Source organism: Bos javanicus, chromosome 11 (genome assembly GCF_032452875.1).
Source record: "Bos javanicus breed banteng chromosome 11, ARS-OSU_banteng_1.0, whole genome shotgun sequence".
NCBI lineage: Eukaryota > Metazoa > Chordata > Mammalia > Artiodactyla > Bovidae > Bos > Bos javanicus.
Window position 1 is genome coordinate 6,694,742 of NC_083878.1, and position 15,871 is coordinate 6,710,612.

The window sequence follows — 15,871 nt, forward strand, 5'->3', positions numbered from 1 at the left end:
CCCCAAAAACAGTTTAAGAAATATATTCCTCAACCGTCTTCTGTAATTAATCAAAGAAATGTGCTTTCATCAGCAAATTGTGGGAAAGCTATGAAATTCATCATTGATATCAATCAACCCTGAATAAGCATGGAAATTAGGCATTTATGGCATTAGTGCCCGTATAAGAAGAAGAGACCAGGGACATCCCTGGTGGTCCAGTGGCTAAGATTCCACACTCCCAATTCAGAGGGTCTGGGTTTGGGTTTGATCCCTGGTCAGGGAACTAGATCCCACATCCCACAACTAAAGATACTGCGTGCTGAAACTACAATCTGGTGTAGCCACATAAATAAAAATGTAAAAATCTTCATTTTACAAAAAATGTCTAATCAGTAATTGCAGTGTTATCAGCTGAGAGTTAGGAGTTTCATCTGTGTGTTTGAATGGATGATAATAGGAAAAGGATAAGTCAGTCATGGGGCTTCCCTGGTAGCTCAGATGGTAAAGAATCTGCCTGCAATGCAGGGGACCCAGGTTTGATCCCTAGGTTGGGAAGATGCCCTGGAGAAGTCAGTTATATGTCAGCTTTGGTTTTAGGTGGTCAGATGCCTGGATTCATATATGGCAACACGAGACCTGCTTTACTTAGCTCAGCAGGAAATGAGAGTGGGGCCTGGAGGAAACCATGCGTCTCCGGCATGTTCTTTGCAAGCTTCTCATTGGTGTTGAGGAGAGTAAGTGAAGTGTACTTCCTTCCCTAAAATGCTGATGATGAAGTGGAAATAAGATCTATATACAGGTGAACTAACCAGATTGTGTCTGATGTTTACATGTCAGAAGATGGAATTTGGAGATGAGTTCCAGTTCTCAGGAAGAATTAAAACAAATGATGAGATTTGAGGGTTGAGTGCCAGAGATTAAGGTTCTCCCACATTACACTTAATTTCTTTACGTGGATTGCTTTTTCATGTCAGCAGGTCACACAATGGGGCAATGTCCAGGGTGCTTGAGAGCTGAGGGTATTCCGCACACTGATTTTGGTGGATTTAGGGAAGAATCAGGATGTGCTGAGCCCAGCGAGGACTCCTTAGACTTTGCTCTAGAAATGTGACTGTATAAATGAATGGGAATGTGCAGATGAACACTCACAAGAGAAAACAGGCTGGACATTGGAGACTGGATGGACCTGTGGGAGTTTTGGAACCGATAAGATTTATTTGAAGAGAGGGGCCATCTTGGTGGTATGTTAAAAAGATAATTGCCCTCTTGAGTACTGACTTCATGAGATCTTTTGTGTATATATTTCTTAATTTTAATCCTTATTTCCCATATGAATAATATGTAAGGTTAAATAATTTGCCTACAGTCACATAGCTAGCAGGCAGTGGAGAAACTGGGTGTTAAGGCTTTTCAGTTGACTTAAGTTTAGCACTTACCCATTTTCCAGGCTGTTTCCCAGAGTATTGGCAGGTTGATTTGATAGGCAAGGTGTGACCAGGTGGGAGGGCGCGGGGCCCTGGAATCCCAGTGGGATGAGGGACGGATGGGAGTTGGGCTGGGGTTGAGAGGCAGAGCGCGCAGAGGTTGCCAGCCCTGAAGGCCCCCCTCCCCCCCGCCCCGGTTTTCCGTGCCTCCTTTATTGCTGTTGTTCAGTCACTAAGTCGTGTCCAACTCTTTGCGGCCCCATGGACTGCAGCACTCCATGCTTCCCTGTCCTTCACTATCTCCCTCAGTTTGCTCAAACTCTGTGCATTGAGGTGGTGATGCCATCCAACCATCTCATCCTCTGTCACCCTCTTATCCCACCTTCAATCTTTCCCAGCATCAGGGTTTTTTCAGCTCTTTGCATCAGGTGGCCAAAGTATTGGAGCTTCAGCATCAGTCCTTCCAGTGAATATTCAGGGTTGATTCCCTTTAGGATTGACTTGTTTGATCTCCTTTGGTGCTTTTCAGCCTTTTTTGGAAAAAAAAAAAAAAATTAAAAAAATTTTTTTTTTATTTGGTTGCACCGACATTATTTGTGGCAGGTGGAATCTAGTTCCCTGACCAGGCATCGAACCCAGGCCCTCTGCGTTGGAAGCGCAAAGTCTTAGCCACTGGACCACCAGGGAAGTCCTGGTGCTTCTCAACCTTTAAGGTGCACTTGAGTCAGCCGGGGAGCTTGTTAAAATGCAGGTTGTCATCCAGCTGTCTGGGATGGGGCCTTGTGTCTCTAAAATGCTTCCTGGTGATGCTATAGTAGTTTTGCACTTGGCTTACTAAGGACCTAGAAAGAGGTTCCAGGGGGAAGTCTTGGGAGGCAGCTGACTTAGACCGACCTTTCATTGGAACACAGCTGTTAGGGTGGCCTGGTCGGGCGGGGATTCTGTCTGATCTGTGTGGTGTCACGTGTCTTGTGTTGTGGTTTTGTGAAGGGACCTTGGGCTTTGAGCATCACAGAATGTGGAGGTAGAAAAGGTTGCTAGAGATTCTGCCTCCTGACCCCGTGGGTGACAGGTGAGCGCAGTGAGGGATCTTGGGGCCTGGTCAGGACTAGGGTGCCCCTCCCCCCCACCTTGGGTGCTTCCTTTCTGTCTGTCTGGGTTGAAGGCAGTGCAGTGGGGCGCTGCCCCGCCCATCCGGTGTGGTGATTTGGTGACATGATGAAAATCAGAATAGGAAACCGATGATGGTTCTCCTCACTCCATTTCAGTTTGTAGCGAGCTTCCTGACACAACAGTAAGTGTTTCAGAGGGTAAGTGAATAGAGGAGAGAGCCAAGTTTCTGGATGAGGTGGTCATGGAGTGGCCGGCGGCTGGGATCGTGCCGGAGCCCTGGTGCTGGTTCCCGGTTAATGTAGACCCCACAGTGGGGGCTGCGGAGCCTGGCAGGAGCCTGCCAGACGGAGCTGGGTTCTGACTTGGGCTGGGGCAGGTGTGACTATAATCAAGTGGAGAGCTGGGGAGAGACCTGCTTTTGATCGCGTGCTCTTGCAGAACTGGGGAGCAGGCAGCAGACGGTGTCCTCTGCCTGTCGGTTGTTGGAACAGAGGGCAGGCCGCTGGAGGGAGGGTGGGCAGAGTGTGGATATGTAAAATGCTGTGCAGAGAGAAACGAGAGAAATGGGCGGAGCGATGTGTGGCTTGGTAATCTTTAGGTGTGGGTCTTGTGGGGCCTGTGGGTGAGGCCAGTGGTTTTTATGCTGATGTCTCAGAATCATATTCATAGGATGGTACTGGGCTGGCCAAAAAGTTCATTAGGCTTTTTCCATGAGATGCTGCAGAAAAACCCAAATGAACTTTTTGGCCAACACAGTAAGTAGTTCTGGGAAGAACCTGAGGCAGCCTGTAGTTCCGTTAGCCCAGAAAACCCCATTGAAGGACCCGAGAGGTAGGGGGCACAGGGGCTCACAGTAGGAGAGGCGGACAGGCCGAGGGGGAGGTTGCCATAAAGGACGTTGACCTTTTTTGCCTAAAATGGCTTGTTGCGACTCTCACTCTTACTGATTAAAAAACAAAACAAAACACACTTTTGCGGAGTGCCTGTTACACGCAGGCACTGCCGTAAACATGGCTCTTGCTGTCATTTTCCTTTGACTTTTGGATGGTTCTTCCTGAAAATTCAGGGATGCAGGCTCATGAATTCAGTCATCTTTTGTGACTGTTTGCTTAATATAAGAATAATTACTACAATTGTCTTAGGCTTTAATTTGGAAAGCAAGTGGAATTATTGCCGAATTTCTGGTTTTGGCAGAATTAATAGCATATTTTTGCAGTCTGCTGCATCAGGCTGGTCTTTAGAGACCATTTTTTTTTTTAATTTAAATTTATTTATTTTAATTGGAGGCTAATTACTTTATAATATTGTGTTGGTTTTGCCATACATCAGCATGAATCCGCCACGAGTGTACACGTGTTCCCAATCCTGAACCTCCCTTCCCATACCATCCCTCTGGGTCATCCCAGTGTACCAGCCCCAAGCTTCCTGTATCCTGCAACGAACCTGGACTGGCGATTCGTTTCTTATATGATATTATACATGTTTCAATGTCATTCTCCCAACTCATCCCCCCCCCCCCCACCCCACAGAGTCCAAAAGACTGTTCTATACATCTGTGTCTCTTTTGCTGTAGAGACGGTTTTTATTACTTGATTTTTCTGTGAGGCACATTAATAAAAACCATGTTTAAAATTCTGTCCTTTGAAAGCTTGGTGCTCTAGGTGGATTGTCTTTAGCACTAATCGTAGGGGCTTTCTTACCATGAATTCAGCAATCTCAGCATCTAAAAAGCATAGAAGTAACTCTTCCATTTTACAGATGTGTGCTCAGCACTCAGTCGTGTCCGACTCGTTGTGACCCCCGTGGACTGGGGCCTGCCAGGCTGCTCTCTCCATGGGATTTCCCAGGCAAGAATACTGGAGTGGGTTACCATTCTCTTCTCCAGGAGATCTTCTCAACCCAGGGATTGAACCTGCCATTCTTTACCACTGAGCTACTGGGGCTTCTCTTATGGTTCTCTTGTTGTTACTGGAGTTCGTTTATAATAACTCACTTCAGGGGAACACAGGGCTTCCCTGGTGGTTCTTATGGTAAAGATTCTGCCTACAGTGCAGGAGACCAGGGTTTGATCCCCGGGTTGGGAAGATCCCCGGGAGGAGGAAATGGCAACCCACTCCACTATTCTTGCCTGGAGAATCCCATGGACAGAGGAGCCTGGTGGGCTACAGTCTGTGGGGTTGTAAAGAGTTGGACACAACTGAGCGACTAACACTTTCAGGGGATTGTGTTCACAGTTCAGTAGATTGTGGAAATCTGATTATTAGCTATTTGAGAGTCAAAAGTAAAGCAAAGTCTGATTTTTCCCCCCCTTCAACCCATTATCCACCGCCTCCCCGCCCCCCTATCCCCTGGATGAGAAGTTCATGAATTACTGTTAATTTTCTGACTAGCTTAGTTTTCAACTGTGTTATGTTGGAGTTCCTCCCTTTGGGAGTTTGCTATTGATTTCTGTGGTTGATGTAGACCTCTCTCGTCATAGCTGTGACTATATGTATTAATATCAGTGCCTTTATTTGAGGGTATTTCTGGAGGGTGCCTGTTCTGCTTCTGGGGGAAGAGCTGTGGAGTCTCTGGAATAAAAAGGTTTCAGAACCAGCCATTTCCTGCCCACGTTCTCTGTGATCCATGAGATGGGCTTGAGCTTGCGTGCACCCAGCCTTGACACAGTGGTGGACATGCACCCATCTTATCTGAGGATGTTGCCCCATGTTTCTTGTGTATAATAAGCATCTTGTATAAACTAACATACTAGTAGTTGTAAATACCTGTAGTAGACATGAAGTAAATGAAGATGTTCAGTTGTATATAGTAAGAAAAATAGGCTTTGGATAAGCAGACAGCATGGGTCAGGCAGATTATGATCTGCTTTTTTGCACAGCCTCTCAGGACTCCTAGAATCACCATTTCTGTTTCGAGGGGGCAATGCCTGCAGCAGCGTGTGCCCTGTGTGGCTGGTGTGCCTTCTGTGTGGACCCCTCACCTGGAGGGTGCAGCCTGCAGGCTTCAAAGGTTCACGGCATTAACAACTTATTGCCAAATTCTCTGTTGCCAGCCCTGTTCTGTTCTCTCAGCTTAGTTGGGAGAGGTTGAGAAGGAAGCCGTAAGTTGCTGTGACAGTGTCAGATGGGCTCAGTGGCGGAAGGGCCCTGAGCTAGCCTGTGCCTCCCCTCCCCCCCGCCTTCAGAAAGCCCTCCCCAGCACAGTGTTCTGGCTGGCCCCTGGTCCTCATTCCTGGCCAAGTCAGGGTCCGGAGCTCACGGTCGCTGTCGTGTGCATCACTCATGGTTGGAGATGCGGGCTGGTGTTTTCTTCTCTGCAGCCTCTGCCCTGGTGCGTGATGACTGACTGGCCAGGCGATGGAATCCTCATTCCTGTGTCCCAAGGGCTCCTTAACATTAGACTGGGCATCTTCAGTCCTTCCAGCGCTCTTAGTCTGTCTGCGCGTCCCTTGTAGGGATGATGGCTCTGAATGTGTTCCAATGGATCACAACCTTGGTGATGCCCATGGTGCTCAAGAGTGGACCTGTGTCCATGGAAGCCCTGGACGGCCCTGATGGACTCCCATAGCAGGCAAAGCCCTGAGGTCCGTGCCTGACAGCTTCAAGGTCAGGGATTTCCTTCAGTGCTGCGGTGATAGGATCAATTGTGTTGGGCTGGTCATGTCCCCTCCCTGGGCCTCAGATTCCTTTTCTACAGAAGGAAGGGGTGGGCCGGTGTGGGCCTGTTCATTTCTAAAATGTGGAGTGCTTGCACAAGGCAGCCTTTTTTTTTTTTTTTAAGCTTTTCATTTTGTATTGGAGTAAAATCAGTCAACAATGTTGTATTTCAGGTGAACAGTGAAGGGACTCAGCCATACATATACATGTATCCAGTCTCCCCCAAGCTCTCCTCCCATCCAGGCAAGGCGGCCTCTTTTGAAACCTCTAGTACAGGTTCATTAGTGGGATTGAGACTTAGGGTACCCGGTTCCACTCACAGGTGGTCGGTCTCCAGATAGTGTTTTAAGTCTAAGTTGGTTTCTTGATTTGGTATTTTTGCCACATTTTCTGCAGTCCAAAGATTCTCTCTTTGGAGGGAATGACAGACAAATCAGCTTTGGGTCTAGAACTTAAAGGATGGTTCTGTCTCAGCTGTGGGACATTGACCCTAAGAAGTTACAAAACCCGCCCCTGCTCCCTCCCAGACCTGTGGATGAGATGAGACCCAGAAGTGTTTTTTTTTTTTTTTTTTAAATAAGGCTCAGTAAAGTACTCGGAGAAGGCAATGGCACCCCACTCCAGTACTCTTGCCTGGAAAATCCCATGGACGGAGGAGCCTGGTAGGCTGCAGTCCATGGGGTCGCTAGAGTCGGACACGGCTGAGCGACTTCACTTTCACTTTTCACTTTCATGCATTGGAGAAGGAAATTGGCAACCCACTCCAGTGTTCTTGCCTGGAGAATCCCAGGGACGGGAAGCCTGGTGGGCTGCCGTCTATGGGGTCGCACAGAGTTGGACACGACTGAAGCGACTTAGCAGCAGCAGCAGTAAAGTATTGCACATGGGCTTCCCAGGGGGGCACAGTGGTAAAGATTCCACCTGCCAGGGCAGGAGATGTTCGATCCCTGGTTTGGGAAGATCCCCTGAAGGAAGAAATGGCAACCTACTCCAGTATTCCTGCCTGGAGAATCCCATGGACAGAGGAGCCTGGTGGGCTGCAGTCGCTAGAGTTGGACGCGACTTAGCGACTGAACATACACACGCAAAGGACTGAGCAGCCAGGTTCGGAATATCCTTGCTTCAGATGCACTTGCTTCTTCTAACTAGTGAAGTATTTGAGTATGAAATGAGACCTGTCTCAGACTGACTGCAGACTAGCCCAGTGCGAGGAGGAGGTAGTTGGGAGCAAAGAAGCCGCCATCACCGCTGCATGTTGATGGTGATTAAAGCTGGGGGTCTCATGGGTGTTATTTCCCTGCTGTGCGTTTGTGGTATGTTTGACGTTTCTCAGACTAAAAGGTAAACAGAAAAAAATTCTACTTTTTGAAACCATTTACTCTCGCCTGTCTTGTTGATTCTGTAGTCATGAGAGGTAAACAGTAAGGTAGGCCCCGGGCTCATCTCACCTGAGACTGGAGTCGGGTCTCCTGGGTCCAGTCTTTCTTTCCCTCGGCCCCTGCACACACGCCCGGGCTGTGTTACTTACTGCCAGGGCGGGTCAGCCCATCGCTGTGTTGGCTTCAGGTCTCCAAGATAATGTGAAGAGAGACGTTCTCTCCCACGAGCAGTGCCCACACCGGCTTCGCAACGCTGTTGGGTGCGAAAGGAGACCAGCTGGGTGGCACGTGTGGTTGATGGCTTGGGGAGGAGCCAGGACTCCTGTGGTCACGTGGCATTTGCACTCAGGCTCAACATTTTTGCAAGACCCAGTACCTCTCTCAAGATTGTCCGCTCCTCAGAGCCTGTTTTTTAAAAAATTATTTATTGGCTGTCCTGAGTCTTGGTTGCTGCTCAAGGGCTTTCTCTAGTTGCGATGAGCAGGGACCGCTCTCGAGTTGCAGTGTGCAGGCTTCTCTGGTTGCAGCTGTAGCGCACAGGTTCAGTGGTTGTGGTGCAGCGACTGAGCTGTTCTGCAGCATGTGGGATCCTCCCGGACCAGGGACCGAACCCGTGTCCTGTGCACTGGCAGGCGGGTTCTTATCCACTGCACCACCAGGGGGTCCAGCGCCCGTTTCTTGGTAGCCACCTTCTGTTTCTGGTGGAAGTCTGGATAAAAGTGAGTGTCTTTGCATGTCCGATGACCCACGTGGGGACTCCTTCCCCAGCTCTTTCTCATCTTCACAGCGTCCTCGGGTTTGGGTGCCCCTGATGTGATTAACTTGGACTCTGACTGGGGTAACTGAGAGCCCTTTTGTCTCTCACACATTGTGGAGATAAGCCAAGCAGATGGATTTCTATGTTAGAGAGGTGTGAACTTGAGAGTTTTGAAACAGCTTTATTATCTCTGGGTGAGGATTCAGAATTACAAGGGGTCTTTGGGACTGGCGTGTGTTTCTGGTGGTTTCTTTGTAGGAATTGTCATGAAAATTGCCTTTGAGTTAGAGCAGGTTCATCACTTTGCTGCCACAGGTCAGTAGGTCTTTGTTAGGTCGGCAGGCAGAGAACTGCCAGTAATCAGCTAATTTATGAGCCATTCCCTTTTCGCATTTTAGTTGGGAATTTATTGTTGACTGAAAACCCATGAGCTTTAGCTAAATAGCAGCTAACGTTAGCTGACTGTCTTGGAGTTAATTGTGGGTTTTTACTGGCTGTGGGTGGAGTTTTCTGCTCTGTTTTCTGCTTTGCAGTTGGCCTGGCTGGGACTCTCACACAACATCATCACCAAGGCTTCAAGGCTTCCTTAGGACACAAGTTACTTTATTTTGAAATTAAAGGGTCTTTGTGGACAGGATTATAGAACAAGTTCCTTACACCAGGTGGGAAGGGCAGGATGTTCCTGTGATGTGTTTGGCCTGATTCATGAGATAGAGGAAGAATTAGCCTATAGATAATCTGTAGAAACAAACAGAACACTCAGCATCAACTCATGTAGTTGCTGTTTTCAAAAAGGAAAATTTATTTCTGTAAAACTCAGTGGAGTGTACTTTAAAGGTCCTGTGAGAATTTAGGAAAAAAAATATTATTTCAACAAACACTGTTATCTCAAAATACCTAGAAGTATAAAGAATAAGTCAGTGAGATTTGTCTTTAGATAGTTGCTGAACTGCTTAAAGATAAAGCCAGTTTTATTTATTTTATCTGAAAAAAACCAAAACCAAAAACAGTACTTTTTGTCAAACAAAGTGTAGTGCTAGTAACTCAGTTGTGTTGTCCGACTCTTTGTGACCGCATGGACTGTAGCTGTCCAGGCAAGAATACTGGGGTGGGTTGCCATTTCCTTCTCTAAGGGATCTTCCCAACCCAGGGATCGAACCCAGGTCTCCCATATTGCAGTCAGATTCTTTACTGTCTGAGCCACCTGGGAAGCCCTTGTCAAACACAGCTTATTGTCAAATAAGTGATCTCTGTTTTAGACTCTATAAATTCTTTTTTTGTTAAGTACAGATGAATAAAGAACGAGAGGACTAGGAAGACTTGTTTGTTGGTTTGGCAGTTAGCGCTCGTGTTAAACATGGTAAAACAGAAAAACAGTGGTGAGGCTGCAGAAGAATACATTTAGGGCTCCACACAGGAAACGCATGGAACCAGAGAGCTAGGAGATGATTGGTTCGGTTTGCTCCCATGAAATAGCCAAAACACCCAGGGGTGGTGACTTTAAGGTTACAGCCGATGCCATTTCCCCGTCTAGTCGTGGCTGGGTTTTGGGTCATGCTGGTCTGTGCGGCATGCTGGGACCATCCCCACCAGCGTCCTTCAGCAGGTGCGAGTTGCATATGGCTCACCAGGCCCCCTCCACAGATCTGGTACAGTCGGTCAGCAGTGGGTTTAGAGTCCAGTTTCCCACAGGCTGCTGTGGAAGCGGCTGGTCTGGGCACTGCACTTGGAGGAAGTGTCTGTATGTAATCGTCTGGGGAGCTTTCCTTCCAACATTTTATTAAGAAAAAAAATCTAAACCTACATGAAAGTTAACAACTATGAAATGAACACCCGTCCCTATCTACTTACTAGATTTTATAACTAATGTTTTATAACAGTTATCCCACCTGTCTGTCCATCAGTCTTTTTTTTTTTTTTTTTTAATATTTTAATTTATTTATTTGGCTGTACCGCCAGGTCTTAGTTGCAGCATGTGGGGTCTTTTTTTTTTTTTTTGGTGGCGTGTGGGATCTAGTTCCATGACCAAGGATCTAACCTGTGTCCCTTGCATGGGAGCTCGGAGTCCTTGCCACTGGATCACCAGGGAAGTCCCCTTTTTTGTTTTTTTAAAGACATGATTTTCTTAGAGCAGTTTCAGGTTCACTATAAAATTAGAAGGTCCAGAGATTTCCCATAGAACTCCTGTCCCCTCCCCTTCCAGCTCATTCCCTGTATCAACATCCTCTCCGAGGTGGTACCCTCTGTTACACTTGATGAACCTCCATGGACACATCATTGTTACTCAGAGTCCAGAGTTTACCTTAGGGGTCACTCTTGGTGTTGTGCATTCTCTGGGTTTAGAAAAATGTATAAGCTGTGCATCTACCATTAGGGTATCTAACTTAGTGGGGTTTTTTTATTTTAATTTTTTATTAAAAAAAAAAATTATTTGGCCCACGCCGAGTGGCGTATGGGATCTTAGTTCCCTCACCAGGAATTGAACCCTCACCCTCTGCATTGGAAGTATGGAGTCTTAACCACTGGACCGCCAGGGAATTCCTGAGATTCCTTTTAAATGAAATATGCTTTGGTTCCTGTTGGTGGATTTCACCTTTCTTGCACCGTCCAGAAATGAGTAGGAAAATGATTAAAAGTCCCATATCTCATGTGGTCTCACAAGTACAGTGATTCCTCCCCTTGGTGTTGAGTTACTCTTCAGAATTGGGGAAGGAAAGCTGGTTCTGCAGGTTTCTGTGCTAATACGTGTAATCAGACCAGCCTTGGAGTAGGTGTGGATTTTAATATATATTATCGTTAATTTTAAAGTCAGTGGGAGGGACTTCCCTGGCAGTCCAGTGGTTGGGACTTGGCGCTTTCACTCCTTTGGGCTCAGATTTGATACCTGGCCAGGGAACTAAGATCCTCCAAGCTGCCTGGTGCCGCCAGAAAGACAAGAAGAAGGAGATGAATAAGCGGGAGATGAAATGGGCTCAGAAAGTCTGCATGGCTAGCTGATGTGTGATGCGGTGCTGTGCCAAGGTTGGTAGAGACCGCATGAGGGAATTGATTCATTATCTATTATACAGGATACAGGGACTCATACTATAGTTTCTTTAATAATAGAGAAGATCGAAGTTTTGAAATTACTTTTGTTTGAAAATCTGTATGAAATCAAGCACTGTAAAAATAAAACGCTGACCTGGTACACGTTGTTTACCTCAACTCCTTTATTTTTTATGATTGTGTTTACTGTTGTATTAAAAAAAAAAAAAGACCAGAAGACTGACAGGCTCAGTTTGAGGCACATATTTATCTGTGTGGTGCTTCTGTTTTTGTTGTTCAGGAGCTAAGTAGGGTCTCACTCTTTGTGACCCTGTAAAGTGCAGCATGCGAGGCTTCCCTGTCCTTCACTGTCTCCTGGAGTTGGGTCAAAGTCACGTCCTTTGAGTCGGTGATGCCATCCAACCAGATACCCTCTGTCGTCCCCTTCTTCTCCTGCTCTCCATCTTGCCCAGCATCAAGGTCTTTCCAGTGAGGCGGCTCTTGTGCTGAGTGATAATTTAGTCCAACCATCAGGCAGTTTACTTAAAACATTATAGTTAGCCTTATCACACAGTCATGCAGAATTCATACATGTGCACGCACAGTGTGTGCATTTTTCCCTCCCCATTTCCATTCTGTGGTGTCTGTGCTCGTGCCCCAGTTCAGCCATCACTGATTTGCCAGGCGCACAGGGCGTGGGGAGCTCGGGGAGACCTGGGTGTCGCTCCCAGGACTGCCTGCCCTCCCCATGCTCCTGTGGCCCTGCCTGCAGAGGGTCACCTGATTGGTCTCTCGCCTGCTTCCCTGCTGGCCTTCCTAGGCTGCTTAGGGAGAGAGGTTTTGGGTCTGTGCATGGGTTACACTGTTGAAGCATGGTCACACTGTGTTTGGCTGGAGCTGAAATGAAGCCTGGGGTAGAATTCTCAGCATCCCAGACGCTCAGAGTGTTTCTAGTGAGACAGTTGAGCTTCTGTGGCCCCTCGGGGAAGGGATAGGGGTCAGAAGTGCCAGGCCCAGTCAGCTTAGGTTTGGACTTGTTTTTGTGGCCGGGGTGATGTTCAGAGAAGGCACCAGGCTGAAATGGCATCTCCCCTCTCCCAGGCAAGAACCAGAATGTCTGTCCAGCACCGAAGCTCTCTGTGTTCCCTTTATATGCATACTACAAAAGGCTCAGCACACAGATATGTGGTGTAGCGGCTGGGTTTCAGTTGCTGTTTAAACAAGATAAAGAAGGCTGAATGCCGAACAATTGATGTTTTCCAACTGTGGTGCTGGAGAAGACTCTTGAGAGTCTCTTGGACAGCAAGGAGATCAAACTAGTCCATCCTAAAGGAAATCAACCCTGAATATTCATTCATTGGAAGGACTGATGCCGAAGCTGAAACTCCAATACCTTGGCCACCTGATGTGAAGAGGTGACTCATCGGAAAAGATCCTGATGCTGGGAAAGATTGAGGGGTGGAGGAGAAGGGGACGACAGAGGATGAGATGGTTGGATGGCATCACAGTTGGATGGCATTCGACTCAATGAACGTGAATTTGAGCAAACTCCAAGAAATGGTGAAGGACAGGGAAGCCTGGTGTGCTGCAGTCCATGAGGTTGCAAAGAGTTGAACGTAACTGAGCAACTGAACAAGGCATAAATAAGATCCCATTAAGATGGCACCGAGGAGGGTTTAGATTGGGAAGTTCTAGGTCAGAAATGGGGGGTGATGGGATTATAGGGGCATTCTTGCACAAATGGGGTCTCCTGGGGCAAAATTTAATTGGTCTGGCCCTGTTTATCTTTATCTCTGTGCTAGACCCAAGATAGTTGGCAGAGGGGAAGGGTCTTTATCTCTCAGACAGTGGCTGAGCAGGAGGCCTCTTGCATAGCCTGGCCAGGGCACTGACTGGGCACCACTTGCGTTATTTCTGTACTTGGGTTTCCTGCTGAGGTCAGATGAAAAATCTGTAGGTTTTGGAGTAAACACTTCCCAGAACACCCTACGTCACCCTTAGTCATTCCTTGGTGGGTGGGGCAGGGCCGAGGCAGAAAGGCAGGCAGGGCCAGTGGCCCTTAGGAGGCCCTGAGCGTTTTAGCCAGGGAATTCAGGCTTCGTCCTGAAGTTACAGGATGAAGGCTTTGAAATGGGAGAAGTTTGTACTTGGGAAGACTGCTCCATCTGCAGAAGGCAGATGGCATGCGATGGAGTGTGGCTGAAGGCAGGGAGACCAGCGAGGATGCTGTTGGGATGGGAACCAGAAATGGAGTAGGCACTTCCATTTACACCTGTTACACCTTCTGGAAGCCTGCTATTTGCAGGTGTTTGACTCCACTAAAAGCACGTTGATATCAAATCCGTTCAAAGCTAAAAATCCTAGAACTGCTGCTGTTCTTGTTCATTTGCTAAGTTCTGTCTAACTTTGTGACCCCATCAACTGTAGCATGCCAGGCTTCCCCGTCCTTCACCATCTCCCACAGTTTGCTTAGATTCATGTCCATTGAGTTGGTGATGTTATCTAGGCATCTCATCCTCTGTCGCTCTCCTCCTGCCCTCAATCTTTCCCAACATCAGGGTGTTTTCCAGTGAGTCAGTAGGCTTTTCACATCAGGTGGCCAAAGTATTGGAGCTTTAGCATCAGTTCTTCCAGTGAGTATTCAGGGTTGATTTCCTTTAGGATGAACTGGTTTGATCTCCTTGCTGTCCAAGGGACTCTCAGGAGTCTTCTCCAGCACCACAGTTCCTTCCCACTGGTTCACACAGCCGCCAGCAGGCGCCTTCATTCTAACCAGCTTCTCTGAGAGCATCTGATCTGTTCTCTGCAGCTCAACGGGAAGAATCTGTTCAGAACAAGACACGGGTGGTGTCATCCTCTTTGAGTGGTTGCCCATCACTAATGGGATCCAGATGCTAATGTGACTCTCGGGCCAGGCTCTGCCAGGGGCCACCGTCCCTCTTCACCGTTGTGTCCCCCCCACACTGGTCTAATCGTCCCGCTGCCATCTCCAGACACTTAGGACCCCCACCCATCTTGCCCCGAGGCCCCCAGCTGGGTCCTGGTCACAGACGTATGCTCTGAGCACTTGCTGTCATGGCACTTGGCAGAGTTGCGTTTTCACATTTGCTGGTGGAATCTTTTGGTTTTTGTGAGAGAAGGATCACTTTCCCTGGCCTGGCACATACCTGGTCCTTATGTGTTTTGAATTCACCTCCAGCGCATTAGCGTAACTCATGCTATTCATTGCAGACCCTCAGTCATTCCAAAGGGTGTGTAAAGTATGTTATTTTTCCTGGTTGAAACTCCTTTGCAGTGACTCCCCAGTGCCCACTCTAACTTGGTGCCCCTGCTCACAGTTTGCTGAATCCATGCCCACCCCCCGCCCGCGCCTCTCCAGGATGTCAGCACTCTGAGGGCTTCAGACTTGGTGCCGGACACTTGCAGCACTGTGTCCTGGTGGGTGCTTAGCGCAGGTTTGTTGGCTGAAATAACACTAGAGAAAGATATCCACTAAAATAAAAGTAAGGTGAGTCCTGGCATTAAAAAGGTTAATCAGTCCCTCCCCCCCTCCCCCTCTCCCTTCTTCCCCTCTGCCTTCTCCCCCTCGTACTTCCTCCCTTCCTCTCTCCTGACAGCTCATCTTTACTCTCACACTTCAGCGTGCCTGACTGCGCCATCCTGAGCTGTCCGCACACAGGAAGAAGGGTCCATTGGGCAATTTGGAGTTTTGATTGTGAGAAGTTAGTCATCATGACAAACCTGTGAAACCCAGATGATAAAGCCACTAATAGAGCTTAATCTTGTGAAATGATGTGTCACCCGGAAGATATCCAGGGTCCTTTCTTGCAGTGGGGGTGTGCCTTTCCATGGGTTGTGAACTGCCTTGGGCCCCTGGGAGATGCGAAGTGGGGTCAGGGCTGTGCTTTAGTGCTGCGGTGATAAGCCGCCATCCTCCCTGGGGTGATGAGATGAGCCAGATCCTCTTTTCAATTCTTGGATTAAATTAAGTTGGTTCCGTGGTTCCAAAGAGCTTAATGAATGTACGTTGTTGGTCCAAATGACTTTAAGTTGTGGTAGTGGTTTAGTCACTAAGTCATGTCCAGCTCTTGTGACCCCATGAACCATAGCCTGTGAGGCTCCTCTGTCCACGGGATTTTCCAGGCAGGAGTACTGGAGTGGGTTGCCATTCATTTCTCCAGGGAGTCTTGACCCAGGGATCAAACATGGGTCTCCTGCATTGCAGGCGGATTCTTCACCGAATGAGCCACCAGGGAAGACTTATTTACTGTGAGCTTTCTCCCCCTGTTACTAATGTTGTGTGTATTTCCTTTTACTAATAAATCTTGTTCATGGATCTGAGTGTGAGGTTGGGGAATGTTCAGAAGAGAGCTGGACCAGGACCGTCCTGGAGCAGCCCGAGGGCTGGGCTGCGTGGTGCCGCGTAAAGCATGCGGTGAGCACGCACATTAAAGACGGCGGGCGAGTCTTTCTTTCTCTGCCGCCCTTTGGGAGTTGCTCCAGGCTGGAGGCTGTGTCTGAGCTGGGTGACTCAGG

At 48.0% G+C, this 15,871-nt stretch overlaps 1 protein-coding gene and 1 non-coding gene across 51 annotated transcripts in view; one reads left to right on the plus strand and one right to left on the minus strand.

Moving 5' to 3' along the window:
* Positions 1 to 15,871, plus strand: part of MAP4K4 (mitogen-activated protein kinase kinase kinase kinase 4) — a 148,725-nt gene that overhangs the window by 15,724 nt on the left and 117,130 nt on the right. The gene's annotated exons all lie outside the window — the stretch shown is intronic.
* TRNAG-UCC (transfer RNA glycine (anticodon UCC)) lies at positions 2,021 to 2,093 on the minus strand. The gene has a single exon. It is a non-coding gene; the product is annotated as a tRNA-Gly (tRNA).